Source organism: Hyposmocoma kahamanoa, unplaced genomic scaffold (genome assembly GCF_003589595.1).
Source record: "Hyposmocoma kahamanoa isolate Upper Pololo Valley unplaced genomic scaffold, ASM358959v1 66, whole genome shotgun sequence".
Taxonomy (NCBI): Eukaryota; Metazoa; Arthropoda; class Insecta; order Lepidoptera; family Cosmopterigidae; genus Hyposmocoma; species Hyposmocoma kahamanoa.
This window is the reverse complement of record NW_020653854.1, coordinates 9,922,405-9,943,980: the sequence shown is the minus strand read 5'-3', so window position 1 is coordinate 9,943,980 and position 21,576 is coordinate 9,922,405. Positions and strand designations below refer to the sequence as shown.

Below are 21,576 nucleotides of genomic sequence, written 5' to 3'. Positions count from 1 at the left end.
TCACTGAGACATAAGTTGACAAGTCCCATGTGCATGTAATTTCACCAGCACCCTTGCCCTTCAAACCCGGAACACAGTAATTCTGACATTACTGCATCAGAAATAGTTAAGGTTGCCACCTAGTATTACGTAGGACGAACTCTTTCACAAGGAGCTCTACTGCTACTAAATTGCTAGAAAATTCGAAGCAGACCTTACAAGTTTTTTTATGCGCTTGTTGCTGATCTTTGCTTTTAACAACTTTTTGCCGTAGCGCCATCTGTGAGAAATCACGATATTCATTATACTTAATATTACAGTTAGTAATTATTTAAAAACTTTTAACTATACTAAGTGTCTGTTTATAACCTTTTGTTTATTGAGACTCGTTTGGATCCTGTAGTCAAACTGTATATACAGTTTTTAACCGACTTAAAAAAAGAAGGAGTTCTCAATTCCACTGAATTTTTTTGTATGTATTTTACACGATATGTGAACCGATTTTGTTGTACACGTACTCCACTATCCAGAATACTCTTCATATCTAATGATAATGAAGGCTTAAAAGGGCATTAAAGTAGATAACAAATCAATGTTTACAGTTGTTATAAAATAACCTCATTCACTTTGAAATACTTGGTAGGAAACAAAACACCGAGCGACTGTTAGGTGTTGAGGTAACATTCTCAGAATTTTAAATTTTGCTTGCCTAAACTTATAATTGAATCAGTTTTTACGATAAACACCTACATTTTGAACCAATGCATGACATTATTGCAAATAGTGCTCCAAAAATTAAGAACTCTTTTCTATTGGATATTTTGTTTTACAACAAATTGGTTCCTTTAATTTAAACACACTTATTTTATATTAAATAGTGAACATAATAATATAATGGGGTGTTATTAATAAATAAGGCTGTCGGGTTGTTTTCACCGTGAAAGAAATCGGCCAAGTCCAGAAGATGTTTGTACATATTTAATATGGATTAATATGGATATTGCAATTACTCGGTATTTCGATCGTCAACTCAGAGGTGAGTGGCGACTATGGTAAGTTCATTTTTTTTAGATAGTTCTATGTTCTCCTGAAGACTTTCAAAGGCTGATTTGGTCGTGGTGTAGTAGTAAAATAGATAAAAAATATAAAAGATACTTTATAAAACTTTACGCTAGAACGATTTCCAGAGTCAGTGTTTTACGCTTTCAAAGTAATATTTAGACATTTTAATCGATTTTTATCAATTTGTTCATGCTCTTAGCGAGGCACTTTCACTTTGTTGGTGCATAGGACATTTGAATTGAAGGCGGGAATCAGACAATCCTACGTAAACTATTTTAAAAAGATATTGAATACCGTGTAATAGGCATTAATATTAATAATTTAGTTTAGTTTTATATTTAATAAATCTCAATTTCAAGAATTAAAGCCCCTTAATGTAATTAAATGTATAAAAATAGGTTTCCCTAATATGAATGAATAAAAGAAGTCAAATGCTTAAGTTCTCATTCTTCGTGGAATTGTAATTACTTTGATTTGTTGTAGTTTTCCTTTATTATAGTTTGAAAAAGAAACTAGAAAAGTAACAACAGTTGTGAATGTGTAGTTGGTTGACGACAGCCCATAGGCGGCGCCGAGTGAAAGGCGCGGAAGTGGCAGCGATGCGCTTGACCGTACGGCCGCCGCCCGTCGACGCCGCCGCCGCCGCCGTCCAAGAGGACGCAAGGGCGCCGTGCGTCTTGCCAAAATTATTCGGGGCTCGCTGCACAATCGATTTTTCCCGCCCGATGCGGAAAATTCTTCGGGGCGGTGCGGGTGTAGCGCGACGTGAGGAGGGGGCCGAATGTGGGGGGCACAGCGGCAGGGGGGCAGGCGGAGTGCAGCGGGGCGGTGCAACGCGCGCCGTCCCAGCCGTCGGGCAGACAGTAGGACGGCGACGGCACTGCGAGTCGGTGACCACGGCGCGAGGAGCGCGCTCGCCGCACAGTGACATGTTCATAGCTCGGCCGCCGCGCCGCAGCACCGCGACTACACCGCCGGTGGCGGCGCGCCGATGCGCCTGCCGTCCGGCCCGACGCCCGCGCCGCTAATCCGCAAACTCTGCTTTCCACCAGTGCTACTTTCGCTGTTACACCTGAAGCGAGCCCTTCAGCCCGTCTGAATCGACGACCGTCGTCGGATGGAACCCGGAGTGCGCCGATTCGCATCAAGGTTAGACGACTATTTGATTGTGAGTGTTGTGCGCCGCCCGCCGCCGCCGCCGAGCCCAAGCGCCCTAGCGCACCCTACTGCACTTCAGTCGTCCGCGCACTACATAGCCACACCGCACCATAGGTACGTCCAAAACACGTGAAAGGGGCTGTCAGACAGTGACTCATATCAAATTCCATGTTACGCATGCACTTGGTTAGTCGACAATTCATTTTCCCATAGATTGTCTATGCGATTCGTGGAAATTGATTATGTCAATTCACGATTAACAATGCAAATTTGTCTCACCCTTTTTCTCATGTTTTGTCATTACATGTAGAACATTATTTTAATTTGATGCTACACCATTATGAATATATTAATGTTGTACTATTAATTTCATAGATAGTACTTGTAGAGGTTTTTTTTCAATACAATCTGTAGTAAATAATGTGTAGGACGTGGTAGTTATGTCGTGTGACATCTTTGATTATGGGATGAGAATTTGAAAGGCGAGCGGGCACGGCCGGGGCGCACCGTGCTACACCAATTACAAAAGGGTGTAACAGTTGCACCGCGCTTTGCTTTTCATTACCTTCTGTATTAAAATTCAGTCATTCTGTAGCTCATCATTATCGTAGTTATTTGTACGCTATTTATATTATTTTATATGCACTTAGTTTCCACGTTAATTTCGTATTCTACATTTAGATCTTTGTTTCGTTTCATTTTTATCATTTCTATGGCCGTATAGTACAAATCTGCATTACATGAATAGCTTCTCACATAATTTTCCTTTACGTAATAATATATATTATGTATTATTTCAAATCGCGGAGCTTCTATTACCTACCATAGTTCCTTAGAAATAACTAATTAACATACATTGTCACATATTACCAGTAATGTGCACTGTTTATGAGTTAGTTACTAAAGCCCGATGCATCATTTTAGGTATAACTATTTTGTTTTATGTAGTCCAGAAATAACACATAGAGGCGTTATCCGGTATTCCAGTAATGTCGGTATCTATATTTAATTATGTTTTTATATAGGTAAACTCAATAACTTTTGATATTTTATTCGAAAAGAACAAAAAGAACATTGAAGTCGGGCTCAATAACCACGACCACTTCATCTAGATTTTACTATAATATGAAAGAAGTCAGTTTTCAGACTTTAATTACTCAATTAAAGATAGCTCTGAGCTATAATTTCAACTTTTAAAAATTAAATTTTGAAAATCACGTTTCTAATGATTTAATTCATTGCGCGACAAACATGGAATTTTAACTTAAAACTAACTTTAACTTACGAACATTCGCTCACTAGAAACTAGAATGTTCTATTTAAAAGTCTTACAACTACATTTCTCTGATATTACTTCGATTTATCCACCTATTATTGGGGACGCGGAAAAAGTATACTTTTTCCTCCGATACCAATACTTTTGTACTCGATACTTTTCAGGTATTAGTACTTTTTCACAAGTATCGTATCGTATAATTCCTACTTAGGACACCATATCATAACGCAAGCCACCTAGCGATTTCTTTTTAAAAGGGAACCTTTATCACAAATTACTTGGCTGTATAGTGTATGCCACCATTTGCCTCTTTATAAGAATGGGAATGAAGAAAAATAATTAGAAACATTTGAATTAGGTATCATACCTGACAAACATTATATTTGAGTGCCTCGCAATTCCGGCGAAGTTTGTTCCTTCTTCAGAACGTTTGTTCTAAAAATGCAACACAGTATCAAAGACGAGAAACAGTCTGTTACCAAATAGAATTTTATTTTTAAGTGATTTAAGTAACACAAATTATGTGAAATGACGATGGATTGAATTTATCAATTTTATCTAAGTCTTTTATTATTTGTTTCAATTAGAAATCATAAATCAAATTAAAGACTTATTTTATTATTTATATTCATGTGTTTTATTCTGGCTTTAAGTAGAGAAAATTTGTATGCGATATTGTTCATGAGTACAGTTTCGATACTTTTGATTCGATACCATGTCCCGACCTATGATCATATTATCCAAAAAGGTTCAGAATAAGATATGGCAAGAAATTTTAAAATCTACACATTACGAAGGAAATTTATTGCTGGTGCATAATTAATAATAATTAACCGAAGTATATTAATTATATGCGTCTGACATTAACATTGGAATAGATATAACTTTTACTTTAACCTAGTCGGATTGCTACGTGTGTGTAAGACTCTATACGTCTATAATTTTCTAGCTAGTAATATTTTAATATAATCAATATGTGATTTACAAAGAGAAGTACATTTCTAATAGATAGATTGTTCATCTATATAATTCTATAATACGCTATATATGCATGTGTATTGCTTTTAGTTATAGAAATGTATACCTATTACTTTCCTTATTCCTTATTCAGTAACTAATAGTTTTTACTAGTTATTCTGATGTTATACGTAAGGAACATTTTATTTTTTCTACAAAATAGGTAAAAGTACATATGCCTTAGTGGCTTTGTGCTTGTTTATGAATAGACGATGGCTGTTGTAGAAATTTAATTATAATTTTCAGATAGCATCTCTACTTTTAGGATACAGTATAAATGCACTGTAATGTTCAAACTACTGATCATAATACTTAAATGTACACGCCAATGAACAGAGACCTAAAAAAAGGTGGAACATCACAACACAACATTACATGTGACATCATGTAATTTTTTTGACCATCCAAGATTGACCCGAAAGTTGTTTCTTTCTTTTTTCCTCTTTATATGTATAGTTTTTATTCATTTCATTAGATGTTTATGCAATACAAAATGGCGTTTATAAAAACACATTCCGTTGTATTTAGCAACTGATCATAATTACGTTATGTAGTTCGTTTATGTATAACACAATATACATTCTATAATAACTATACAATACCCTTCTTCGAACATTAAACTGGTTTCCTTTGTGAATATAATTTTGTTTATATGATATCACGTAATCTTAAATAAAAATTAGCCATCTATTATAACAAGATGAAACTGTTGCATTGATTTACTATATGCTGACATTGTTCACAAATAAAATGCAGGGCTTAAAAACATTAATTGCATCTCCTGGTAGGACCAACCTCTGATGGCCTAATTTCTAATGAACGTGGCAATTTTTATTATTCAAGTATTCGAGTTTAGGTATCTTGAAATGTTATTTAATATTTCACTACTCGAATATTTAAACAATAAAAATTGCCACGGAAATTAGGCTGAGAACACTAACAAGTGACCCACGAAAGTCAAACCTATTAATTAGGTAGGTTTTTATATTACTAACTGGTTGTAACGTCAAATGGTTATTATATAAAAAATAAGAAGTTACCAACATAATATATATACATATATCGACTTCTAAGGTTTTCGCGATTGTTATACATGGGAAATGAAACAATTTTTTCGTATCTAACTCGTATATATATTTTTTTTTTCAAACAAACTAACGTTTCGGGCCCTTTCCAGTCCCATGGTCACGGCTGACTGAGAGGGTAAAGTCATCAACCAGTTATGTCTAATATTAATGCAATCCACCCTATTTTTCACTATTGTTACAAAGTTATAAATTATACACCTCATTTTTAAATTTAAAAAAAAAAATCCCATTTACGCTACATGTATTTTATAAAATTGAAAAAACAAATATACGCGATTTAAATCCGGAAAAATAGTTTCATTTCCTAAAATTATTTTAATTTAGCAATATAATAGGAAATGAAACTATTTTTCCGGATTTAAATCGCGTATATTTGTTTTTTCAAACAAACCGACGTTTCGGGCCCTTTACAGGTCCCATGGTCACGGTTGACTCAGTCAAATATACGCGATTTAAATCCGGAAAAATAAGAACTCGATTAGCAATATAATTTTATTGTTAAATTAATTTTATTATCAAGTACTAATGTCAGTTAGAATCAATAAAAACATATTAATTAGTACTGCAGTCTTATATCTGCTTGGAATTTTTCGTCAGAGGAAATATTGCGACTCATCCGAAGAGCAAAGTCTGATGTGATTATATAGCGAAAAGAGAATAACTACATAACGTAATTATGTAATGAGAATAATTTCATTATTCAAACTAAGGCCTATGTAAAGGTGTTTTGAGAATTTTGTATATATTGTTTCGTTTCGGAAATTATGAAATCGAACAACAGTCGATCTGACATCCATAGCGAAGAAGAATGAACGAAATGTACTATGTCCTGAGAACAAGTAGTCTTGCACATAGATCTTTGTTCTACGGATGAGTCGATTGGATCCTAAACTGGTATAAATCTTCCCTGTTAAAGTTAGGATGTTTTAGTTTTTTAACGGACTTCTTTTGTAAGGTCATGGGATTTGTCGAACTTAATTGAGTCTGTAACAGACTGCAAACGAAACCCGACTGGGCCTGAACGTTGGTTTGTTTGAAAAAACAGATATACGCGATTTCGATCCGAAAAAATAGTTTTACGTCCTATAATATATATAGTTTACTACTTAATGTTTACTTTAATGATGAAGGAGAACATCATAATGCACCCTGTATGTAGAAGAAGGTTTATAACACTCTTCAACGATGTGTGGTGTCCCCAACTATAAAGTACAGCCTACTCTCTAGAAAATAACTCAGTGAGACGTACATGGGTTGATAAAGTACAGACCCCTAACCATCTAACTTGAATGTCAGCTGACGTTCGGGTTGAAATATTTGAAAAATTATTCTTAAATTTTAAATTTGTCAATTTAAAGGAATATGAATCGACGTCTTACAATATTTTTTTATGATACTATTATCACATATATCATTAACCCATTTATACGTCCCATTGCTGGGCACTGGCCTCTCTCAAGCGAGGGTTTATGGGGTCTAATGCAGTTTAGGGACTGTACATGTTTTTTGAGGGTTGTGAACCCTCTGAGACGTGCAAGCTTCATCACGATTTTTTCCTTCACCGAAAAGCTTTGGTGAGGCTTCGAACCCATGGCCTCTGCTTCCGATAGGTAAAACCATAAGGCTAAAATAAACCGTGGTAGTCTAATACAATATGCTTCCATAGTAAAATTTTATGTATAATTTTAAAGTTTACAGATTCTGACTCATAAACAGTTGTACCCCAATGCAATACAATATATTAGTTACGTCATCTTGTTTATTACTAATAACTTTATTTGTAATTATTAAATTTTCAAATAAAATTCACAAACATGTGACGCAATCAAGGAAAAGAAAGGCATTACTAAAGTTTCCTAAGCTCTGATTTGTGTTCGAAGTTACGTCTGGAATTTTAGTAACTAGGAAAAGAGAAATAACGTTAATATCGTTTTACTTTATTATTATTTTAGTATTTTTCCATTTTATATATATATATATCTGTCAGCAGTTGCGGTGCCACTCAGAGCTTTAAATCGGAAAGTTCCGAGGAACTCTATTATCGCGCTCGTCACCCTGAGACATAAATTCACAAGTTCCATGTGCCTATAGTTTCACCAGTACCCTTGCCCTTTAAAACCGGAACGCAGTAATCCTCATATTACTGTTGGGCGGCAGAAATAGGTAACATGGCAATACTTCCTTACTTTAAATCTTTCACAAATAGCTCTACTGCTACATAAAATTTGTTCGTATTCTTTAATGTTTGTAATTTAGGAAATGAGGATAATTATCATTTATATTTATAGTTCAAAATGCGCAAAAAATTCAAAATAGTTCAAAAAATTCAAAATTTATTTCATACCTTTGAATGTCGAGATCATAACTTTGTCACTCAGTTAATTTTATTTTTTTATAGTATACTTGCCTATAGAAAAATACAACGTGAGTGGAAGTTACAGCAGTACTTAGTAAAAATGAATAAGAACTAAGGTAAGCTTAGGTCTAATTCTCTTAAGTGTTCTTAAGACTTTCTACGAGCACTTTTTGAAAAAAAAAAAAAAAACGAAGTTTGGTCCTATTTGGATATTCACTACAAATAATGTAGACTCTGATACACACGCTCGAATCGACATTATCGTTCAAAAAGAACCAGCGTTTTGTAAAATTTTCTATAGTTTTGGAAAAACTAAGGTTCTATGAAAAAAAAAAGTGAAAGCCAAAATAAGAAATGCGCGCACGCCTATATAGAACTAAACTTACTCAGAATGTTCATTTGTTCGAAATTTATAAAGACTGCACCTAATTTTTATATTAGAAGCACTATGTTGTGTATAAGGCTGTCATCAAACATGTAACAAAGCCAGCTCTAGGATAACATTTTCGACTTCCAAAATATATAAAAATTGCTTTTTTGCAATGATATATAATATACATCAGTGATCTATATGTATGTATCACTGATAGTGACATGATAAAAACTGCTTGTAACATAAAATGATAAACATAATGTATGCGTTACGCAATTGCTTTACACTTTGAATGTGACCTACCGCAAAATGTAAATGACACTTTTTAGAGATATATCATAATGTAAGTAAAAGAATGAAGATATACATATTAACTGGTATATAACAACTCAGTACATACATATTTGTATATTTTACATGGTTGGTACTTACTTATCATACGTAAAAATGATAATATACTATAAATTAAAATTTTTGAACTATAAAAACTGAGAGAAAAATACATATGAGTTTGGTCGGTACTGTAACATACATTTTAGGTACGATAGATAACCAGTAATATGAGCATTACAGCGTTCCGCTTTAGAAGGGTAAGGATGCTGATGATATTACATAAGACGTCAACTTACATCTCGGGGAGACTTGAAATGGGGATTGAAAGCTCTGTGTGGTACTGCAACTGCTATGGACAGGCGTGTTACTTACCACCACGACGTATCCGTTTCATCACTTGGTGTTATAAAAAAGCATAGATATGTATGTGAGTCAATATTATTTTAAGAATTTTCTTACGGATTTCTACATAAGATGCCTTACTTCTTTTAAATTAGCTTCTTGTTGTCTTCGTGTCAGGCAAATGCAATCCTTACCTTTCGTATCGTGAATTAGAGTTGAATTCAAATATTAAGCGCGAATAAACTATGCCTGTAAAATATAAAATTTACGGTTTGAAATTTATCAATGCACTAAGTCGATGATAAGACTATTGCAAGGATGCCGTATCAGATAAATTTTTAAAAATAAAATAGCGTTCTTCACAAATCATAATCCCACCTTTGTTAAAGCCCAGTAAACAAGAACTCTAATCACTCATCATTGGTGTAGCAGTGAATCATAATCCTTCGGTTTAGATCTGCCTTAGTCGTATATAAAGATGTAAGGTATCACGCTACTGGCGTTGAAGATATTTGCATAAACATCTCAGTTAATGTTGTAGTTGTAAATGTCTAACGTCAGAGTCGTAAATTGGTTTAATTTCTAGAGCTGCAGTACTGCGTTATGCACAACTAAGACCAGAAGAATGTACTCAAATTTCATTGTAAATATTTAAAAACCGACACACCACCACACACAAAATAGCATTGTTTGCTTTTCAACTTAAATATATCCTATCGAGTTCTTAGGTTTCCGCGATTGTTACACATAGGAAATGAAACTATTTTCCGGATTTAAATCGCGTATATTTGTTTTTGCAAACAAACAAGCCCTTTACAAGTCCATGACCATGGGACCGTAACCATGGGGCCTGTAAAGGGCCCGAAATGTTGGTTTGTTTGAAAAAACAAATATACGCGATTTAAATCTAGAATAATAATGTTATTTCCTATAATTTCATTTCTTCAATATATCCTTTTTTATATATGTTATACGAGTAGGTTCCATGTTTGAAAGTAAACAAAACACAAAATTATTTCTTTACTTTTAAATATAGAACCTATAATTTACATAAAAAGGGTATATGTAACTGAAAAAAATGCTATTTTGTGGTTTACAACAATTTACGTGGTAGGTATCGAAATAGAACAATCGTGCAAATTTTACGTCCTTTTTTTAAGTAGGTAAATGGACTTGCTCGTGACCACTACCTAGCTTTGGAGCAAAGATAGGGTCTACGATGGTACAAGCTCGCACAGAAGATGATTATTCAGTTGCACCTTAATAATACTCGTGTTGTATGTATTCTGAAACACACTCGCAGGCAAGGAATTTCATTCCTGGGCAGCACGCAGCGTTTATTATAACGCTGAACAAAAGCGTTTAGAACTTCTGAAGGGAGTATCGACCAAGTAGGGATGATATCCCGCCTTATGTTTGGATGTCCGATGGTTAAACTGAGACTGCGGAATGAGATGATAGAATACCTATACAGAGTAATAATAATTTGATTAAGTTGATCTGTGGAAATTTGAAATGAATTTTCACATTTTTTGATAAAATTATAACTACTTCAACTTTTAATTTTATTTAGGAATATTTCATTAATTGAACAGATCATTCAAAATTAAAGATTTTGAATGGTCTGGTATTTAAAGTGGTATTTTAGGTCAAGGATAAATCGTCGCCTTATTTTCTCAACCTCGTATCATAAAGCACAAAGTTACTAAACTGCAAAAATGCATTGTATATACAAATTTTGCAGGCTAATTTCTCATGACATTTCCTTCATATTTACACACTAGCTTTTACGTATTCGTAAAGTAATGCATCCAAATTAACACCCTTGATAAGAAATTTAAAATAAATAGAATGTTTTGCCATCTCCTGAATGATCATTCTTTATAAGATACGAGTTTGAGAAAGTATGGTAGCGAAATATTAAAAATTAAAAATTATCTCGAGTTGTTAGGCAGTCTCGATTGACACACGTTGGAATTGAAACTTTGTATATTTGTTTCAAATGTTTTTTTTTTCAAATGAACCACATTGTTGCTGGCGGAAGTAGTAGTTATCAACCAGATACATTTTCATATTAAGAATTATCATAATGCATAACACAATATACATACGCCACATATGGGGGTAAGGGCATCGCCTAAGTAGAGGTTTTGCTTAGATATATGTATAATTTCTTCATTGTTTTTTTCATCAAGCTATAGGTCGTACTCTTCAAAAATTCCAAAATAGTTGACGTATGGATATTTACGTTTAGATTATTCTATGATTTTTTTAAACAAGTTAATATAATAATATGATTTTGTTAATTGAAATTTTCGCAAAAGTTTACATCTTTTAAGAAAAAAATTTCACAGTTGAGTATTCTTCTTAGTTTCTGTTGTGTACTCGTAACTGACTAACAGTGAATGTAAACACACTGATTGCAGAAAATAGTAATTTAATTTATAATGTTTCATGAACATTTCACAGCAATAATAACATGCTCTTTGACATTGATAAATTCCAATAAAAAATAAATAAAAAAGTAGTTTGCAAATGCCATGCAATCTCATTAGTAACCGTTTTAGTAGCAGTAGAGCTCCTTGTGAAAGAGTTTGTACAGGAAAGTACTGCCTCCTTAGCTATTTCTGCCGCTAAGCGGTAACGTCAGCATTACTGTATTCCGGTTTCGAAGGGTAAGGGTGCTGGTGAAATTCTAGCCACATGGGACTTGTCAACTTATGTCTCAGGGTAACGGGGGCAGTGGCAATGCCCCTCAGATATTAGCAATTTAAAGCTCCGAGTGGCATTGTAACTGTAATGGACAGGCGTGTAGCTTATCAACAGGCGCACGACTTGTTCGTATCGTCACTAGATATTATAAAAAAAGAGTTTCTTTGTTAAAAGTTATAGATTTTTTTATATGATATTAAACGATGGGACGAACCAGACGCATGTCACCCCATCGCCTGCTGGTAAGCGACACGCTTGTCTATAGCAGTTGCAGTGCCGCTCAGAGCTTTAAATAATAATATAATAACGTACATACTCAACACAGCTCCGCCCTAATGAAACCCTGTGTCGCGGGTGCCATGGACACACACATAGACAACCATAAATTACACCCAAACTCACGAGAGAAATAAATGTATGCCATACAAATATTTCTCCCGGCCCGGGAATCGAACCTGGGACCTCTGCGTGGCAGTCCGGTATGGTAACAAACATCTGAGGGGCACTGCCACGGCGCCCGTCACCCTGAGATGAATCTGTCCTTGTAATTACACCAATACCCTTACCCTCCAAAACCGGAATAATGCTCACACTACTACTAGCCAGCAGAATAAGGTAAGGTGGCAGTAGCTACTTTCCTGGACGAACTCTTTCACAAGGAGCTCTACTGCTACTAAACTAAGACGCTCTACTCTACTGTGTTTTCATAACTGGTTATTTTGAGTGAACGACGATTGAATAGAAATAACAAAAACAGAAATATATCGTAATAAAACAAAACGGCTACGTGGATTAACCCATTACGTGTTTGTGGTTCAATAAAAATTAAATATTTATTACAGACTTGGAATATTTCAATTACTTCAGTGTAATATCGTGAGACAGGAAAGGTGTGAATGAAAACAAACAACACTATGACCTGACAGCGTCCGTTAATAGAAATACATCTATTTTGTATACAATTAGAGTCAATACTAACATTAGAAAACTAGGTAATGCATCCTTAAGCATTTCTAAAGATATTTAGTTATAATTACAAGGATTGAACACTAACAAATATTACTTCGAATTAGCTGGATTCAAACCAGCGCCTTCAGCATACCAGGCTAACGCTTTGCCAACTGAGCTACGGAACGAACCTGCAGACCTTACGATTTTTTCTATACGATCTTTGTTTTTGGTTTTAAGGACTTTTTTACTTTTTCGGCCTGGTATGCAGAACACGCTGGTTCGAATTCAGTCGGATCGACGTAATTTTAGTTAGTGTTCCAAGGACCTTTGCATTCATTATAACAAACTAGTGGAGTAATGTTGCAAAAAAACAATTGAATATCATCGTAGTAAATCATTGTGACTTTTTTTATAATATGAAGTGACAGGACGAACTAATCGTGCGCCTGATGTAGATGTAGCTTACCTACACGGCTGTCCATAACAGTTGCAGTGCCACTCAAAGCTTTAAATAGCAAAGATCTGATGGGCACGCCACTGCGCCCATCACCCTGATACATAAGCTGACAAGTCCCATGTGCCTGTAATTTCACCAGCACGCTTACCGTTCAAAACCGGAACACAGTAATACTGATATTACTGCTTGGCGGCAGAAATAGGTAGGGTGGCAGTACTATCCTGGACGAACTCTTTCCCAAGGAGCTTTATTGCTACTAAACTTCAACAAACTCCATTTTAAGTTACACAGTATCATATTTGGAACTGAAAATAACAAATGGAAATTGATGAAATCTGCTATTTTTACCGATTTGCCCATTTAGATTTCTCCTATGAGTTCTATTTATAAATAATTTATAGTAAAACGATTTTTGGATGTGACCTTCGGTCAGTGGCATTGGAACAGCAATGACAAATACATAGCACAGTCGCTTAATATTGTACATGTTACGTATTCATTGTCTGTTTAAATTACTACACTCGAAATTATTTTGAGCGCTATCGGTTAATGGAAACTTGTTCTAAGTTCATCAATCATCAACACAAAACTAAACATTATTGTTGTTTTTTGCATACAAATTACTTCTACGAAATCCCACCATATCCTTTCCTGATTTCAGTTAGTCTATTTTCAAAGCGCTGCCATAAGGGACTTATGTAATCAGGAGGAGGAGGAGAAAGGTATATTTAATCAGGAAATGACATAACTATGAATAAAATTTGAATGTTTATTCTTCTATATGTAATCTACAAGAGCAGTGTCACATTAGTGAATAAAGCGTATTGTATAATTTACGTCCTTTATAAGTTAATTCTGAAGTGAAACATAATGTACGAATACAAATATTTTTTATAAAACAAAACAGGATATGGCAAACGAACGAAAATGAACCTAAGTGCATTGAAAAAAAGTATTCGTAAAATTGTTGTAATTATTGAAAGTCATCGTAAATGAACAAAGCTAGAAATTGTTTTTGAGGCCGTCTAGCGTCGCGTAGCATTGAATTGAAATTCATCTGTCTGCAATTCACATATCACTGTATTATATTTGGACATAGCAACTATATCCACTATCGAAAAAGTCAGCCGCCGACGCACGGTCACGCACACATGGACATACGCACACAAAATCAGTCTCACAATAGCTAGGTATTGAAGCCCGTCTACACACAGACATGTGAAACATTCGCATAAATGTTTGTGTCCGGACGCAGAATTTACCCTTGAGTGCAAGCGACACGGTAGATAATTCAACACGAATTTGTGCATCGATAAAAATGTGATAATGAAATCAAATAATCGTAAGCTTAAGGAACTTGTCACATGTTGTATTCTAAACCTTAATTTTAAACAGCTATTATTTTTATGATTTTCTTCGGTTTGGTGGTTTAATTATTAAGGCAGCTGTTTCCACTTAACTTTGTTATAAGTTTTAAATATTTGGATAACACTTGCGTCATTTTAACGTCAATAAAATACTATTATATAATATAATAGTATTTTATAAAATACATTAATAATAATAATAACGCAGACACTCAACATAGCCCCGCACTAGGGAAGCCCTGAGTGGTGGGTGCCATGGACACACACATAGACAACCACAAATAGGAACACTCATAAAGAAAATCATATTTTGTATTGATCTGTATGATTAGCTACTTTACTTATTATTAAAAAAAAAGGGTATTAAGATGTTATGATTCACATTTAAGAAAATGGATTTTTCAGTTAAGGTCATGTTACATCTCGTGATATATTGAACACAATTTTATGTACTCGGTTACCATATAATAGAAACATTTTTATATTGCGGCGAGTGTGCTCATGAGCTCCATCAGCTCATCCCGTCCGCCCTCTTTTACCATTGGACATCTAGATATATGGCGGGATATCATCCTTACTTGGTCGATATTCCGAAGGCCACACGAAAAAAAGATGACGTATTAGCATGCCTCAAGAGGCGTACTACGAGATTTTCGTCATCTTTTATTATGCGCACAGCCCAGAAATGCAATTCCCTGCCTGCGACTGCGTTTTCGAGCACATACAACCCGAGTATCTTTAGATGCGACTGAATAGGCATCTTCTGGGCGAGCTAGTTTTATCGTAGATCCTATCTTTGCTTCAGGGCTAGGTAGTAGTCAAGAGCAAGTCACTTTACTTAAAAAAAAAAACTCTTATTCAATATTCAACTGGCTCCGTGGCCGAACGGTTATCATGCCGGACTGCCACGCAAAGGTCTCAGGTTCGATTTTCGGGCCGGGAGAAATATTTGTATGGCCATGTATGGCCTACATTTATTTCTCTCGTGAGTTTGGGTGAAATTTGTGGTTGTCTATGTGTGTGTGTGTGTCCATGGCACCCGCGACACAGGGTTTCCCAAGTGCGGGGCTATGTTGAGTGTGTGCGTTATTATTATTATTATTATTATTCATTTGCCGTATTTACGGGTTACAGTCGAAATGTACTAACTAAGCATTTGTTGAATAACGTGCTTGCTCAATCACACATTCACAGTAAGTTCATCCTTTCTGTATATCTATTCGTTTGATAATTTTATAACATCATAATAGTTTATAATAAATCTGACGCAATTAAGGAAAAACTTCTTATACATATATCGTAAAATATATTTGTGTATACATAGAAGTCTATATTTATATATGTTGGAATTTACATATCGTTACCATCGGACCACGTATATCACACGTAAAACGCAAAAATATATTTTTAAGAAACATTAAATAATTTTCCAATAACTTAATAGGATCTCGATTTCAATTCTCGGTTAAAATTCCATCTGCAACAAAATCCTACCGCCTCTCAAGTTCTCAAGCTCGATTGAAGCCATGGGTTCAATCGAGCTCGCACCCCTGGGCTTCTCCAAATTTATGTGCGAAATTTAATTTGAAATTTATCTTGAGCTTTTCGGTGAAGGAAATGTCGTGATGAAACCTGCGCGTCGAAGAAGGTTCAAAACCCTCGGAAAACGTGTGAAGTCCCTAACCTGTATTGGGCCAGCGTGACGGACTAGGGCCTAAACCCTACGTATAAATGAGTTGGATATGACGTTATTTTCGGATTACCAAGAGTCAGTAAAAAAAAATATTTTTGAAAAAATTTTTTAGCTGTTACCATAATTATAATCTACGTATTAAGAGTGTACTTAATTCAAAATATGTAGAAACCTGTTGTATCATTAGGTAGGGCTCAAAGCCCTTTCTGCCCTCGTTGATGTCTAATAAAAGGGCTTCCGTGTACTCTGAAATAAAGTTGAGTGATTGTGCGAAAAATTCACATCGTGAAATTTTTTCAAGACATTTTTTTGAAAATAGTTAAAATATAAGAAAATTGGACCTTTCCAATTGGAATACCTTTATTCAGAATTTATTTTTTATAACGAATTTTTTTCTATGTTAATATTTTCCATGATCCAACACTATTCAGAAAGAACAGTCTCGTAGGGCTAAAGAGTTAGTTCTTTGATTAGGACAAGGACATCCAGTTCTTTAGAATAATAATAAAATAAGTAATATTAATAATTTCAAAGATTGATGACTAAAATGGATAACTTTTCAAAAGTATTTCAAGAAAGTAATTGATTTTACGTAGCAAGATACAGCTGTTAATAAAATAAACATTTCCAAGGTCAATTCGGAAATTGCTTGTAATTAAGTAAACTAAGTGTGGTTGTAATAAAAACGTTTTGTTAAATATATTTCAATTTGTTATTTTAATTTGATAAGATAAAATCAAGGACACATAATTTTGAACGTTTCACTTAGGCACGTTTATGTTTTTGGAATTGTATGAACAATAAATGACAATCTATAAGGAGGTAAATGTATCAACATCTTGCTACATTAAATAAGTCTAAGATTCTAAGAACCGCAATCTGTAGTCACCGGTCAGCTTTGGGTCACTGTGGTTGGCCATGACCGAAAGGTTTGTCTTTAGAGGAGTCTCGTGTCGATGAGGTTCTCCTGTCAATCTATCTCCTATCAGTGCGGTGTATATTTTCCGCTGAATATATCGATGCATAAAGTCTTTAGTAGCGGTAGAGCTTTTTGTGAAAGAGTTAGTCCAGGGAAGTACTCTCACCTATTTCTGCCGCCAAGCAGTGTGTTCCGGTTTTGGAGGGTAAGGTTTCAGGTGAAATTACAGGCACTTGGAATTTGTCAACTTCTGTCTCCGGGTGACAGATGCAGTGCTAGTGTTCCCCACAATTGCTATTAAAGCTCTGAATGTCACTGCAACTGCACGACTCGTTCATCCCATCTCTTGGTATCATAAAAAAATCTCGACGCTTCTCGTCAAAATAATAAAATCCTGTAGGTTGCTGAAACTCAGCTTATCTCCACTCCGCTTTGATAGAAAATGGGGTTAAATAGCCAACGGCCCAAAGCAATTTCCTTGGTAACATTGCAAACTGGGATAAACGTGTTAAATTGATTTAATAAGCTTGTCAGCCAGTGGCCGAAATGTTGGAATAAAGAGATGAGCAAAAATACCTATGTTGGTAAATCATCAACAATTTTGCAAAGTTAGTACAATATAACGCGAAAGTTTAAAAGCCCATACTCGTACAATTTCCTTGGTTTTACTTTTGTTAACGCTCAATACTTATTTCCTAAGTCCTACTTTGTTATTATTGTTCAGTACCTTTTTAGTTTTGTAATGAAAAAATTGTATTTTGAAGATAGCATTTCGTTATTTCAACAAAGAGACGATGAAATGTCAAAGTAACGATTAACCCGTGACGCTTACATCAAGATACAATGTGTATCTCTAACAATATTGACACTGTAGCGTACTAGAGCCGCACGACATCTTTAACGCGCAGCTGTGTTTTCATTAAGACGCTGACAAGCGTCGACGACCTTGCGTCGAAGACCTTACGTCGATGACCTTGCGTCGATGACCTTGAGCGATAACGCGCCTACTATAATTTCTCCAATAAGGTGGCGCCATACGCCCCGATGCGTAAGAGTGTGGTAGTTGGACCTTCAGCTTGATTTAACATAATATTGATTGCCGCTAACATATGGCGTTGTACTTAAAATACACACATGCTATCAAACCAAAAAATATCAAAGCATATAAGAAATGGACATGTTATGCAAACAAGAAACAACCCACACCTCGAGTGAAATTGAGTTTATGTATTTAGGTAGAACACCAGACGTGTCTTTTACCCGCTCACAAAAGATCCTGGCAACATACCAAGCCAAAACGGAGAAAATAAAAGTCCTTCAGGGTACCAACTCTAAATAAGTAACTTTTTAATAGCTAAAAAGAACCTTGCTGCTTAACTTCATATAATGTCTTTTTTAAAGTATGCTAAACGGATCCATGTCACATGTACTGAAGTACTGTAGATCTTTGGCGTTTTCATTACGAAAACTAGAACATGGTTCTCGCTAACTAAATAAGGAGATACATAATGTTTTCTATTTATTGCTGTATAATATAATAGTTTCCCTATATCGTTCAGTGAGAACGATATAGGGAAACTGTACATCGTACATAAACTGTACAGCTACAGTACATCGTTTGTCAATTTGCAAGCAAATATTTAGCTCGTACTTTAGTAGGCGAAAATTACTTTTTACTCCGAAATTTGTTATTTGCCTTTTATTTAAAACAAATAAAGTATCAGGATCAAGATAAGTACCGTTTAAATAACCACACCAAATTTGGTAGTAAGCAAGTTTGGTTTGCCCGAGAAAAATATGTCAAAAAATAACCACCAGAGTTTGACTGTAATCCAGTTTTTGTATTGCCTATGACAATAAGCAATATTGTAGGGTTTTTAAGCTACACTTCAAGATACGTGTTACAGGATGTACTATTTTCAAAGTTCCACGTGCTATGTTATCGTCTAAAAACTTACACAAAAACACCATATTTAAGCGATTTTGGGCACCTCATCGCCTTAACATAAACAAAAATTGTAGATATTTAATTTTTATTAAGAGATCTATTTTCCATATTCATGGAAAATAGATCGTCTCAATTCTCCATTGTAGGTCTTAACAGGAGATTCGTACTTGAAAATTCCGTAGTTTATCGAAGATTGGTTGAATTTTTAAAAATATAGCATATTTACGTGGCACAACTTACTTACTAACTAAAATTATGTTCACAAATTACTTGTGAACACACAAAAATATGAAACTTATAACATGATTTTAATTGAGCATCCATTTGGGAAATTACACGTACTTATTGTAACGTAGAAGTTCATCTTTTTGCTAAGTACAAATTGTTAAAAAAGCTTTAGGCACGACGACCTCATGTTCGTGGTTACATTTTTTCTGGTATACGCTTTGGGAATCCCAGTCTCGCTTATTAGTATAGACGTCGATGGAAAAGACCAGAGTGGCTTGATGAGTATAGTGGGTTGGAAAAAAAGATTTGATATTTTTAGACCTAAAGAAACCAAAGAAAGGTAGAGCGTATTTGTGCGAATACTTTATGGTCGCTTTTGTGTTACGTCCCCTTATAAAGTTAGTATTTGATACATACGTATATAGTGCAAGTATTAATTCTTGATATATTTGTGGTGAACTAAATTGAGATTTCATAATAAATAAGAAGTGATAGAGAATCGAATAAGAATTAAAATAGGTTTATTTTTTTCCGCCTAAGAACACATGATGCGTAAATATCTGTTTAGGAACTCAAAATTAGGTAACGTATTGGAGGCCTAACATATTTTGTTACATATACATACAAATGTAATTCCTTAAGCAATTTTTGCAATAATGAATCAGTATACATAATATATATACGTATAATGTATACACTATACATATAATAAAGTACACAAATATATAGTCTAAATAATAGCAAAAGAGCGCTGTGGTATAAAATTTGAAGTAGTGACCGGGATAGAGTCGGGGATGCTTCGAAGGTTTGGTCATGTAGAAAGAATTAATGTTGGTAGATTGACGGCACAAATTTATAGAGCGAATGTGGATGGAGGCGTGGGGAGAGTATATATCACAATCAGATTGGATTAAAAGTACCAAGAATAAACAGACATAATTATATGAAGAGACTAATGAGAGTGGAGCGTTGCAGGTAGAGGTCTCCCGGTAACGGACAGGCATGATGATATGTGTGTATAAATAAAACGATCATCACCCACTGCATGGTTTCATCTACTTCAGAGTACAAATCCGCCATTAGGAGGCGTGGTGATGTCAGGCGGTGTAAGGCGGTAACCGAATGGTGGTCAACCGCAATTACAGAACCGTCGGAAGTCTCGCAGAGATTTTGGCTTGTAGGTAGATGATACTAGAGCAGAATCGTGAAGGATTGCGCAAAAACGAGGCTTATACTGTTTATTTACTATTCTGTACAAATGTTACTACTGAAGATTATTCTTGTGCTCTATTCGTTACAAAAAAATTAAAAAGTTACATTTGTCTAATACGTAATAGAGTCTGAGCAAACAGGTTTGACGCGACATAACAAAAAAAAAACATTCGCTGCCTGTAGGTAGACTGTATAAATTTTAAAAGTTTTTTGCTAGACGTGCATTCCATTAGCATTATAAACGTGCGTCGATTTTAGAAACATGTCTAAATTATGTAAAATCGAATTCCGTGTTTTTTTTATTTTGAAAATTGTGATTTGATTTTTAAAAACAAAATAAAATTTGTGTTTTAATCATCTATAACATGACAAAAAATCTGTCAACAATTAATTAATAAAAATAAATGGATGGAAATTATTTTACATCGATATCACAAAATGACGCCTGAATCTATTAATAAATTAATCTCGGTAAAGTTCTTCTTAACTTTTATATTTGTCTTAGCATCAAACAAGTGCGACCCAAAATGTTTTTATTTTTTTAGTTACTGCGCAAAATATAGCATTTCTAATAAATGAAATAATATTCTAAATATGCTTAAATAGAATATGAGAATATTATGTATAATTTATAATAATATACTTTTAAATAATATTATCATAATTATGGACTACTTTAAATAGTCTTAGTCAGCATCAGACAAATCTAATTACATCGAATTAACTTGTAAAAAATTTGGAAATGGGCCCTTTTTGCAGAGAATTCCAATAACAGCTTTTGCCTTCGTATTGTTCCAGGAAATATATATCACCGGTATACAGTTACATCTAACAATCGACCAGACACCATAATTTTGTGAATTGTTGTTTCAGGTTTTATTTTCAAAAACTAATTTATAAATCTAACTTTTTATAAGAGTACCTGCAATTGCAATTGCAAATTGCTGCAACGGAATTAAATAAAATAAAAATCTTTTGGTTAGCTTTCACATCAGTATTAGATCCTAATAATATTCCTAGTCTGGGTTGGGTCAGTGAATAATTGAAACTTGACTAAATTTAGTTCTTTATTCAAATATTTTATTGTCTTTTGTTACGCACGTCT

At 34.5% G+C, this 21,576-nt stretch overlaps 1 protein-coding gene across 3 annotated transcripts in view; it reads left to right on the top strand.

Annotated features, from left to right (window-relative positions):
- The first annotated feature begins 1,931 nt into the window (after positions 1 to 1,931).
- Positions 1,932 to 21,576, top strand: part of LOC113231637 (protein tramtrack, beta isoform-like) — a 62,860-nt gene continuing 43,215 nt past the window's right edge. For 2 of the 3 annotated variants that reach the window (XM_026466052.1, XM_026466054.1), the window contains exon 1: positions 1,932 to 2,313. The gene's annotated coding sequence lies outside the window, so the exon portion shown is untranslated. The remainder of the gene's footprint in view (positions 2,314 to 21,576) is intronic. The other variant, XM_026466053.1, reaches the window with a different exon arrangement.